At 37.8% G+C, this 12,560-nt stretch overlaps 1 pseudogene; it reads right to left on the reverse strand.

The window, feature by feature from the left end:
* Positions 1-7,424: 7,424 nt before the first annotated feature.
* On the reverse strand, positions 7,425-7,600 carry LOC134362697 (small integral membrane protein 30-like; annotated as a pseudogene).
* Positions 7,601-12,560: the final 4,960 nt, after the last annotated feature.

Raw genomic sequence — 12,560 nt, forward strand, 5'->3', positions numbered from 1 at the left:
CACCAGTCTCATTAGAAGAGTCATTATGCACTAGAAAGCTGTCCACCTTACAGCAATGGATACAAACTTTCATAAATTTTTGTTTTCGCTTGAAGGAAAAAAAAGAAAAACCATGAATTTTTGCTAGAAATCTCAAATTTTATCACAAACAACAAATACTGTCAGTTGTTTTCCTCAAAATGGCAGGCTCACTTCCATGATTTGCAAGAAAATTTCTGTCAAATACCCAAGCCTGAGTATCTCAGGTGGGTGTGTCAGTTGTTCTCTCCAATTAAAAAAGTGTTAGGGGCAGGGATTTGATTCTGCTTTTAACTCAAATGGTTGCACAAGTGCTTTTCCACAGGATGATCATTATAACTTCAGTAAGCAACGAAAGTGTTTTATATGTACTTTCCATTTTGTCCAATAAAATGTTAAATAGATGTGTTCTCAAGGCTAAAGATTTATTAAAATTATAATTTTTTCTACTACTTTGCCAAGGACATTCTTAAGTAAAACTAGCTTTTTGCCCCTGAAAGTTTGTGGTGACAAGGAATATAAAGACTACAAGCACAGTTTGATTTACTGCCTTAATTCATGCCAGGGCAAAAGCAGTTTTACCTGCTTTTGCTTTTGTACCATCAGTGCAAATAGCAACACAGGGATAAGGGTAAATAATATCTCAGTATTGCTATAAAGACAGTTTTTATGTCATAAATCCCCTAAAATTGTCATGGGAATCCCCAGGAATCTGGGGACTACACTTTGAAGCCTCCTGAACTAAGCTATAAAGCAAGTCTCAACAAATCGGAAAGAATAGGTATCAATCATACAGACCACAATCTCTGCCCACAATGTAATTAAATTAAGACTCAATTACAAAAAGATAGATGTCCCCTAACATTTGGAAATTTTAGAACTTTTTTTTTAACACTTCATTGGTCAAAGGAGAAATCGTAACAGAAATTTAAAATATACCTAGAACTGAATAATAAAAATACAACATGACAAAACTTGTAAGATGCAGCAAAAATGATGCATTAAGAAAAATTTGTAGTCTTAAATGCTTATATTAGAAAAGAAGAAAAAATTAAAATTAATGACATACAGATTGATCCCAAAGAACATAGAAAGGAGACAATGATAAGGATAAGAACAGAAAATAAAGAAATACAGGGGAAAAAGAAATGATAGGAAGAACCAATAGACCCAAAATCTAATTCTTTGAAAAGATACAAACAAAATAAACAACAGAATGGAGTGGACAGAGCACAGAATCAGTGAATTTATAGAACAGTAGAAACTATTGAATCTGAACAACAGAGAGAAAAGGAACTAAAAAAAAAAAATGAACGGAGCCTTGGAGGCATGTAGGACTATAACAAAAGATGTAACATTTATGTCATTGGAGTCCCAGAAAGAGAGAAGAAAGAGGGCAGAGCTGGAAAAGTGCTAGAAAAAAAATGCTGAAAGCTTCCCAAATTTATCAAGAGACACAAATGTACAGATTCAAACGGGTGAGCAAATCCCAAAAAGGATAAACTCAAAACAGTTCATACCAAGACACATCATAATTAAACTTCTGAAAATTAAAGACAAAGAAAAAAAACTTTAAAGCAATCAAAGAAAAATTACACCCTACCTATAGAGGAAAAAGTAATTAGGCTGACCACAGACTTATCATTGGAAGCCACAAAGGACAAAAGAAAGTGGCACAATACTTCTCAAGTGCTAAAAGAAGAGAACTGGCAACCCAAATTCTATACTCAGTGAAAATATCCCTCAGGAATGAGGGGGAAATCAAGACATTCTCAGACAACGGAAAGCTACAGACTATGTATGAGGAAGGGTAAAGAAACATAAAAGGAGGTAAAGTTGCTATACTTCATGCAAACTGGTACAGGAAAGACATCAGTAGACTGTTACGCACTTTGTATATATCATGTAACACCCAGAACAACCACTAAAAAAAACTATAAAAAGAGATACACTCAAAAACAATATATATAAATCAAAATAGAATCCTAAAAAATGTTCAAGTAAACCACAGGAAGGCAGGAAAAAGTAAACAGAGAGGCAAAAAACATAGAGAACAAACAGAAAATAAAAAATTAAATGGCAGACTTAAGCCATAACTACATTAAATGTAAATGGTCTTAAAACGCCAACTATGAGATAGAAGCTGGCAGAGTGGACTAAAAAACATGACTCAACCATATGCTTTCTACTAAAAAGCTCATATTGAATAAAATGATACAGGCTGACTGAAAGTAAAAGGATGGAAAAGATATATCATGCAAACATTAATAAAAGGAAAGTAGAAGTAACTATGATAATATCAGATAAAGTAGACTTTAGAGCAAAGAAAATTAGCAGAGATAGAGAGGGACATTACATAATGAGAAAAGGGCCAATCTTAGGTGAAATAGCAATTATAAATGTACACATCAACCAACAGAGTTGCAAAATACATGAAGCAAAAACTGATAGAACTGAAAGGAGAAATAGTCAAATTCACAACTACAGTTGGAAACTACAACACTCTTCTCTCAACAATTGATAGAACAACTAGATAGAAAATAAGCAAGGATACAGAAGAACTCAACAACATCATCAACCAAAAGAATCTAATCAACGTGGGTAGAACGCTCCACCCAACAACAACAGTGGTATGGTTTGAATGTTTGTCCCCTCCAAAACTCATTTTTAAAATTTAATTGGCATTGTAACAGTAATAAGAAATGGGACCTTTAAGAGGTGATTAGGCCATAAGAGCTATGCCATGATGGGTAGGATTAATGCTTGCCTTGGACTGAGTGTTCCCCCCAAAACATGACACCCATTGTGACAGTGTTAAGAGGGTGGGAAATCTTATTATGGTAATTGAAAGATGCGGCCTTGAAGGAATGATTAGATTGTAGGACAATGCTGTAGTGAATGGACTAATAATAGTGGTCAAGGGCATGGTTCTGAGGGCTTTAAAAGAAGAACAAATGAGGGGCCGGCCTGTGGCTCACTCAGGAGAGTGTGGTGCTAATAACACCAAGGCCATGGGTTCAGATCCCATATAGGGATGGCTGGTTCACTCACTTCGGAGAGCATGTTGCTGACAACACCAAGGCAAGGGTTAAGATCCCCTTACCAGTCATCTTTAAAAAAAAAAAAAGAAGAAGAAGAAGAAGAAGAATACCTGAGAAGCTTCCTCCTCTCTCTGCTCCTCTGTTTTCTGCCATGTGAGAACCCTGGGTCACGTTGCCACCACCAAGACCTTCAGCAGATGTTTCCCCTGGGCTTTAGACTTCCCAGCCTCCAAAACTGTAAGCAATAAATTTTGTTTTCTTACCAATCACCCAATTCCTGGTATTTTGTTATAAGCAACAGAAACAGGCTAATACAATGCCATTATAAAATGGTGAGTTTGGCCACCTCTTGTTCTCTTGTTTTCTGCCATGTGACAATGCAACAAGAAGGCCTTTGCCAGATGCTGGCACTTTGATATTTGGAACTACAGAACTATGAGCCAATACATTTCTGTTCATTGTAAATCACCCATTCTGTGGTATTCTGTTATAGTAGCACAAAATAGATTAATACAAGCAAATATACATTCTTTCCAAGCATCCAAAGAACATATACCATGATACACCATAACCTGTGCCATAAACAAACCTCAACAAATTTAAAAGAATTGAAATTATACAGCATGCTTTTTCAACCACAATAGAATAAAAGTAGATATCAGTAACAAAATGATGACAGGAAAATCTCCAAACAGGTGGAAACTAAATAGCATGCTTCTAAGTAATTCATGGGTAAAAGAGTATCTTACTCCATATAGGCTGCTATACAAAACACCACAAACTTCATAGCTTATAAACAACAGAAATTTATTTCTCACAGTTCTGGAGACTGGGAAGTCCAAGATCAGGGCACCAGCAGATTTAGTATCTGGTGAGGGCCTGTTTTTTGGTTCATATATGGCACCTTCTTACTATGTCTTCACATGGTGGAAGAGGCAAGGCAGCTCTCTGGGTCCTCTTTTGTAAGGGCACTAATTCCATTCCTGAGTTCTCTGCTCTTATGATCTAATTACTTCCCAACATTTCCACCTCCTAACGCCATCACATTGATGATTAGGTTTCAACATATGTATTTGGGGGGGCCACAAACATTCAGACCATTGCAATGAGCAAATCTCAAGGGGAATAAAAAATACAATGAATTGAATTAAAAACAAAAATATACATATCAAAATTTGTGGGACACAGCTAAAGCAGTGTTGAGAGGGAAATTTACAGCACTAAATGCACACATTACAAAAGAGGGAAAATCTGACATCAATAATCTAAACTTCCACCTCAAGAACCTAAAAAAAAAGAGCAAAAGAAACCCAAAGCAAGCAGAAAGGAAAAAATAATAAGGATAAGAGCAGAAATCAGTGAAACTGAAAACAGAAAAACAATAGAGAAAATCAACTAAACAAAGAGTTAGTTCTTTAAAAACCCTAGCAAGAATGACAAAGAAAAAAAAGAGAGACAACACAAATTGACAATATCAAAAATGAAACATGCGATATCAGTACAGACCCTGCAGATAACAAAAGGATAATAAAGGAATCCAAAAAAAATAAAAAATAAAAAAAACTCTACACACCTAAATGTGACAACTTAGATGAAATGAACAAATTCCTTGAAAAACACAAACTACCCTAACTCACACAATACGAAATATAAAATTTGAATTGCCCTATAACTATTAAGAAATCAAATTAATAATTTTAAAACTCCTAAAAAAGAAATCTTCAGACCCAGATGGTTTTACTGGAGAATTCTACCAAACAATTAAAGAAGAGTCCCCTCCAAAACTCATGTTAAAGTTTAATCTCAACTGTTAACAGTTTTAAAGGGTAAACTGACTATGGTGTTTTGGACTCTGCAAAGAATCCCTACCAGGGAGAAAGCCCTCACCAGATGCACCCCTTTACCTTGGACTTCCCAGCCTCTAAAAGTATAATAAATAAATTTATTTTCTTTATAAATTACCCCATTTCAGGTATTCTGTTATAGGTGACAGAAATCTTACTAATACAAAGAGATAACACCAATTCTACACAATCTCTTCCAGAAAATAGAAGAAAACATTCCATAAGTAATGTTATGGCGTTAGTGTTACCCTGATACCAAACCCAGACATAGCTAGTACAAAAAAGAAAACTATAAACCAAAATCTCTCATGAACTTAGATGTGAAAATTCTCAACAAAATATTAACAAATCCAATCCAGCAATGTATAAAGTGAATTATACACTATAACCAAGTGGCATTTATTCCAGATATGCAAAGCTGGTTCTACATTTAAAAAACCAATCAATGTAATTCACCATATCAACAAGCTAAAGAAGAAAAATCTCATGATCATATTAATTGAGGCAGAAAAAAATATTTGACAAAATTCAACACCCATTTATGATAAAAATAAGAATAGAGGGTAATTTCCTCAATTTTATAAAGAGCATCTACAAAAATCCTATAGCTAACATTATTCTTCATGATGAAAGAATGAATACTTCCCCCTTAAGAGCAGGAACAAGACAAGGTGCCCTTTGTCACCACCCTTATTCAGCATAGTGCTAGAAGTTTTCAAATAATGGTTTGTCTTATGTTGATATATCCTGGATGTGATTGTAAGTTGTAAGTGGTCCACTCACAGAGAGGAGCTCTGAGAATTCTGCAACTATGAAATATTACATCTTGGCTAAGTGGAGGAGGAGTAGGGAGAAAATGTTACAACATAAGATAATGCTTTAACTTTTTAAATTTTTGTGTGTGTTTTATAAGGTACATAATACATTATTTACAGTAGGACATGTTATATAATAAACAAATATTAGACATACACTGAAGTTTGGGTTCAGCCTCAGAATTCAACCAGAATCTGCCAGTTGACTTTGACCAAGTGCCCACTTTAACATAATTTCTGACAACCCTGAATCTCTGAGTCATCATGATCCTTTGAAAGCATAAATCACCATCCTATCTAATCAATGTAACAGCAACAATTATATAAACAAGGCACGTGATTTGTTTTGGTTTCATCGTCAGTATTAGAATATTTGTTTTCCAAAACAGGTGAGCATTCTAGATTAATTTAGAGTAAATATTCCTTATGTGCTTTATGATTAGAAATTACTCCTGTTGAGTGAATTATTAATGTATATTTATTATTGCAAGAGCAATATGCTGCAGTGATCAATGATGACTGTGAAACTAACAATTTTACATATAAAATCAATTTACAACTTCCAAATTGTTAAATAAGTAGAGAATAGATTGGCACTTAATATGAAGGTTTAGAAAGAATACAGTAGCTGGATAACTTTATGAAGAACTTTATATTCTTTTTGAGCCAACATGTTTATAAAACTTTAAATAATATAATGCAGAATAAAAGGAACTCTACCATATGAGGGCACTTCAAATAATTTGTGGAAAAATAAAATTAAGAGATAATACAAATTTTTCCACAAACTTTTTGAAGACTATTATATAATGTATTACATACATTATAAACAACACAAAATTTTTAAAAATTAGAGCATAACTTTTAGAATATAATTCTTTTTTTTTTCCAACATAACAGGTTTATATGTAATACAGTACTTCTCACCATGGGTATGTTACTCAGTTAATTAATATGAAGGGTTTTTTCATTCGTTTGGTTTTTTAGCAGCTGGCCTGTAGGGGGATCCAAACCCTTGATCTTGTTGTTATTAATACCACACTCTAACCAACTCAGCTAACCCGCCAGCCAATTTTGTTTTTTCTTTTAACATCAAATCTCTTTTCCATTTCAATGTCCATATGAAGATTTTTTTAAAACATTAAGTCTTTTCTCCATTTCAATATTAGATACATTGAATACATTTTTCTAAACTTTTTTTCTTAAGAGATTGAAGTTTCAATTTTTGACTGACCATTTGATACCTAAGTATGATGTCAACTTGGGAGATAACAAAACAAAACTCTAATGAAAATATGAAGAAAAGATTCCTTAACAATTCAGGAGGCTGCGATTATAACTGAATAGTAGTGATTAACTAGGATTATGGGCAAGAGCTTCCTTCCTCCTGTTTCATGTGCTCTAAGAATTCTGAAACTATGAAATATCACTTATGCAAGTTTCAGCCATTTTACTTCTTTGACCCACTTTCTAACCAGCAAATATAAATTATAGGCTGTATTTTTCAGTGCATTACTTGTCGTAAAGAAAACTTTTTTTTTTCATTTAACATATATCAATTTGTTCCCATTTTATGGAAAACAACTAAGAAAGTGAAACTACCCTATTTACTGCTTCTTGGCAACTTTCAGACAACAAAGCTTGGGTTTAACCTCACTACAGCAGAAGTTTTCAGGGAGAGGTTTGATTCAGAAGGCCCTTCAAAGTCACATCTGTCCATTTCTCTTTCATGCATCCACCCTCAAGCAAACACAGACGACTGTAGTGCTGAGAACCACACCTAACAAGAGACCGACCCCATCTCTGGCTTCTACTGCTTCAACAACAGTACCGAAAGCAGTGTAATGAGGACTAAGAGTGATTGTGTTGAAACTAAGGTCATGATGTTGATGTTGAGGGCTGAAGGTTACCCCAAAATGGTATACTTGTATACGTAATTCCATCTGACTTGAAATATTCCCTCCCTGGAGCTCTGAATGCTGAGGTTCCATGTGACACTACCTTCCAGGAAGCAGCCATTACAGGAATCAGAATATTATAATTCGGGCTGAGCCCGTGGCGCACTCGGTAGCGTGCTGCGCTAGCAGCGTGGCGATGCTCCCGCCGCGGGTTCGGATCCTATATAGGAATGACCGGTGCACTTCCTGGCTGAGCGCCGGTCACGACAAAAAAAAAAAAAAAAAAAAAAGAATATTATAATTCTAGTATTTATAGAAGTATTTGGTGTACCAGCCTGCATTCATAACATAAAATAACCTATAAAAACTTTATTAAAGTTTTAATTATTTAATTCCATTTTGGCCATGAGACTTTTAAGAAAAGAACACTTACTTGGGCATTCTTTTGTAACAGCATAATGTCAACTTTGCCACTTAAAAATTTCACTTCTATATTAAGTACCACAATATCCATGATATGTTATCTTTAATTCTGCCATAACAAAGACTATAAATAGCATTTAAAAGAGGAAAGTTTGAGAAAAATTAAGTACCCAAAGCATATTTTGATTCCACCAATTAAACTTCTACCAATTTCCACTGGTGAAGTGAAAAAAAATCTCTCGAGATTTCCCAAGCTATGAATCCCAGGTACAAAGTTCCTTTAAAAACAAACAAAAAAAAAAACTATACAATAATGGGGGCTGACCAGTTAGCTAAGTTGGTTAGAGTGTGGTGTTGATAACACCAAGGTCCATGGTTCAATCCCTGTACCAGCCAGCTGCCAAAAAAAAAAAAAACTATTAAAATATAATAATGCAGGGTATTGGAAAACTTTTCCCAGAATTTCACTTGCTGTACACAAAAAAAATACTGCTTTTACTGAATGTGTTGCTTTGGTGTTGTACATATAGACATTTGGGCACACGAAGAAAATCTGACATTTCTAAGTTTGACAGCTCTGTAAAGTAATAACTAAATAAACTCTCCTTCTACTTTCTTTGGTGGCTGAAAGGTTTCTCTACCTCCCCAAAACAAATAGCATAGTGTATCTTATTGATGAAACAGTAACATAATAGAAAATCAGTTAGCTGTCATGCAATTATCATTGCATGGAACAAACATGGTAATGGCTAAGAATGATTTAGGAATCATAAGCATTCAAAGTTTTGTTCACATACATTAGTTGTATGTCCAATAAGGTAATGTGGACCTGAACCCCTTCCCCCACCCTTGAATATTAACTGACTAGCTTTTCTCCTTCTGTAATTAGCTTGTGCAAGGTTTTACAAGCCCCTGCGGGTGGGACTTTCTGGTAAGGGCAGATAAAGGACTTCCCAAACCGCCCAAAGTACACCCAGTTCCAGGAAGGACTGACCAGTTCCTTATCTAGGGGCCACTGGGTCTGACCCAGAGGGGAAGACGATTAAGCAATACACTGTTCCTTGTTAGCCTGCCAACCCACCAAAAGCTACCAATGAATTTAAAGGTCACCTCAGATGACCAATAAGCTATGTACAACTTATCCTGTTGCCAAAGTCTGTCTAAAAACTGTATAAAAAGTGCCTGTGTTGATCCCGGAGGCTGGGGCTGCGCTGAAGGCGGCCAGCTGCCCTATTCAGGATTCGAGGTTTCAGGCCGGCATTAAAGAAGATTCCTGGGAGCGCTCGAGCCGCACCGCAACTGAACAGCCCGAGGCGGCAGCGACCGAGAACGGGAAAGGCGACAAACGAGAGGCAGAGAGTGAGCGCCCGACCTCGCACAGCCCCGTGAGTGACCCCTGGCCCAGCTCTGTTCGGAGGGATTACGCCCACCCGGCTCCCGCCTGCATCACCAGGCCACTCACCGCCCCGGGGCTGCCTCCATTTTCCCAGGTGCTGGCAGCTCTGCCTGGCTCAGCTCTCACTGAGCCTTCCCACTTGCTTGGCCCGGCGCGGGGCTTTCCGGAGCCTGCGGGCCGGCCTCCCCTCCCACTCCCTCCGCGGTTCTCTGGCGGGACTGGGGGCGTGGGGCGTCCCCAGCCAGTGTCGGGAGGGCAAGGAAGTACGGGCGGGCCGACTGTCACTCCACCACACCCTGGACTCCGGCCCCCGGTAAACTTCCTGTTACTGGGAGGCAGATACCATCTCTGCGGCCACCAGTTCGGAAAAAAGCCTAACCAAGTTCTGGTTGGGAATAGTGTGGTAGGAGAGTTCCCAGGTCTGCTTGAACCTGCCGGAGAGCTGGCTGCAGGTGGGCGCTAGATTCGGTCTATGCCGGGGGGATATAAAGGTGAACAAGCCCCAAGAAAGATCTACATTGTGCTACAAAGGCACCCAGAGCGACCGGTCATCTGTACCTAGCAGAAACCTGGTAGACTTCCTGGGCGAGGCGGTGCCGAGCAGGGTCTTGAAGGCCCAGCTGATAGACGAGGGGTGCACAAGACATGCCCCAGCCCAGCACAGTGCGCACAGAGTGGGGAGACGTGCGGCCAGAGAGGCGGAGACTCGACAGAAACCACACACCCGGTTGGGTCGCCACTGCACGATCCAACAGCCTGGGACAGAGCACACGGAACAGGGAGAAGTCCGGCACAGGAAGTGAAAGCTCAACAGAGATCACACACCCTGTGGTACGTGACCCACCAGCCCAGCAGAGTCCAAGCTGACCAGAAAGGTGGCTCCCCGGAGAAGCCCAAACACGAGGCAACCACTCACACCAGGCACTAGAGGCCAACTGAGCAGTCACGGAGGGAGCCATAACAAATTGGCAACCACAGCAACATCCTAGTTAGTCATTAGTCTCAAACCGGTGGACTGTGAAACCCCCTGCCACAATGAATAAACACCAAAAAAAAGATACCAGAATACAAAAAATCAAGAAAGTACACCACCAAAACTTAATAAATCTCAAACTCTAGATCCTATAGAACAAGAAGCCCTTGAAATAAGTGACAAGAAATTTCGAGTGATAATTCTAACGAAACTGAATGAGATACAAGAAAACTCAGCTAGACATCATGATGAAATGAGGAAAAGTATACAGGATCTGAAAGAGGAAATGTACAAGGAAATCAATGTCCTGAAAAAAAATGTAGCAGAACTTGCTGAACTGAAGAAGTTATTCAGCGAAATAAAAAACACAACGGAGAGTTTAACAAGCAGGCTTGTCGAAGTTGAAGAGAGAACCTCTGAACTTGAAGATGGGCTGTTTGAAATAACACAAGCAGACAAAAAGAAAGAAAAAAGAATCAAGGACATGGAAGAAAATCTGAGAGAGATATCAGACAACCTCAAGCGCTCAAATATCCGAGTCATGGGTATTCCAGAAGGGGAGGAAAATGGAGATTCCATTGAAAACATATTCAACAAAATAGTGGCAGAAAACTTCCCAGGTATAGGAAAAATCACAGATCTTCAAATCCAGGAAGCTCAACGATCTCCAAATGTATTCAACCCGAAAAGGCCTTCTCCAAGACATGTCATAGTCAAATTGGCAAAACTCAGAGACAAAGAGAGAATCTTAAAAGCTGCAAGAGAGAAGCGTCAAATCACCTATAAGGGAGCCCCAATCAGGCTAACATCAGACTTCTCATCACAAACCATAAAAGCTAGAAAGGAATGGGATGATATTTTCAAAATACTAAAAGACAAAGATTGCCAGCCAAGAATACTCAACCCTGCAAGGCTATCCTTCCGAAATGAAGGGCAAATAGTATATTTCTCAGACAAACCAAAACTGCGGGAGTTCACTACCACAAGACCACCCTTACAAGAAATCCTCAAGGGAGTACTGGGTTTGGTTCCTGAAAAATAACTACCACTGCCATAAAAACCCAAGAAAAATCAATACCCACTAGTATAATAAAAATGGCATTCATGAAGAGAAAACAAGCAAACAAAAACACTATCTACAACCTAAGGAACCAACAAACACAGAAACCAAACAGTAAATCAGAAAGCAAGGAACAAAAGACACCTAAGACAACCAAACAACAATCAATAAAATGCTAGGAATAAATCAACACCTTTCAATAACAACTCTTAATGTAAAAGGCTTAAATTCCCCAAGCAAAAGACACAGACTGGCTGAGTGTATCAAAAAGCAGGACCCAACTATATGCTGCCTACAAGAGACCCACCTCACCCATAAAGATTCACACAGACTAAGAGTGAAAGGATGGAAAAAGATTTACCATGCAAACAGAAAAGAAAAATGAGCTGGAGTAGCTATTCTTATATCTGACAAAATAGACTTTAAACTAAAAACCATAAAAAGAGACAATGAGGGACACTACGTAATGATAAAAGGACTGATCCATCAAGAAGACCTAACAATCATAAATATGTACGCACCCAATGTTGGAGCAGCCAGACTTATAAAACAAACTCTATTAGACCTAAAGAAGGAAATAGACACTAATACCATAACAGCAGGGGACCTGAACACCCCACTGTCAATATTGGACAGATCATCTAGGCAAAGAATCAGTAGAGAAACACAAGATCTAAACAAGACTCTAGACCAATTGGAATTGGCAGATATCTACAGAACATTCCACCCAACAACCTCAGAATATTCATTCTTCTCATCAGCACATGGATCATTCTCCAGGATAGATCACATATTAGGTCACAAATCAAGTCTCAATAAATTCAAAAAAATTGGAATTATCCCATGTATCTTCTCAGACCACAATGGATTAAAACTAGAAATTAATAACAAACGAAACTCTGGAAACTATACAAACACATGGAAATTAAACAGCATTCTACTTAATGACATATGGGTCCAAGAAGAAATCAAGCAGGAAATCAAAAAATTTATTGAAACTAATGAAAACAATGATACATCATACCAAAACCTGTGGGATACTGCAAAAGCAGTAGTGAGGGGGAAATTTATTGCATTAAACGCTCACTTCAG

The sequence above is a fragment of the Cynocephalus volans genome, chromosome 14 (assembly GCF_027409185.1).
Source record: "Cynocephalus volans isolate mCynVol1 chromosome 14, mCynVol1.pri, whole genome shotgun sequence".
In the NCBI taxonomy this organism is placed as follows: domain Eukaryota; kingdom Metazoa; phylum Chordata; class Mammalia; order Dermoptera; family Cynocephalidae; genus Cynocephalus; species Cynocephalus volans.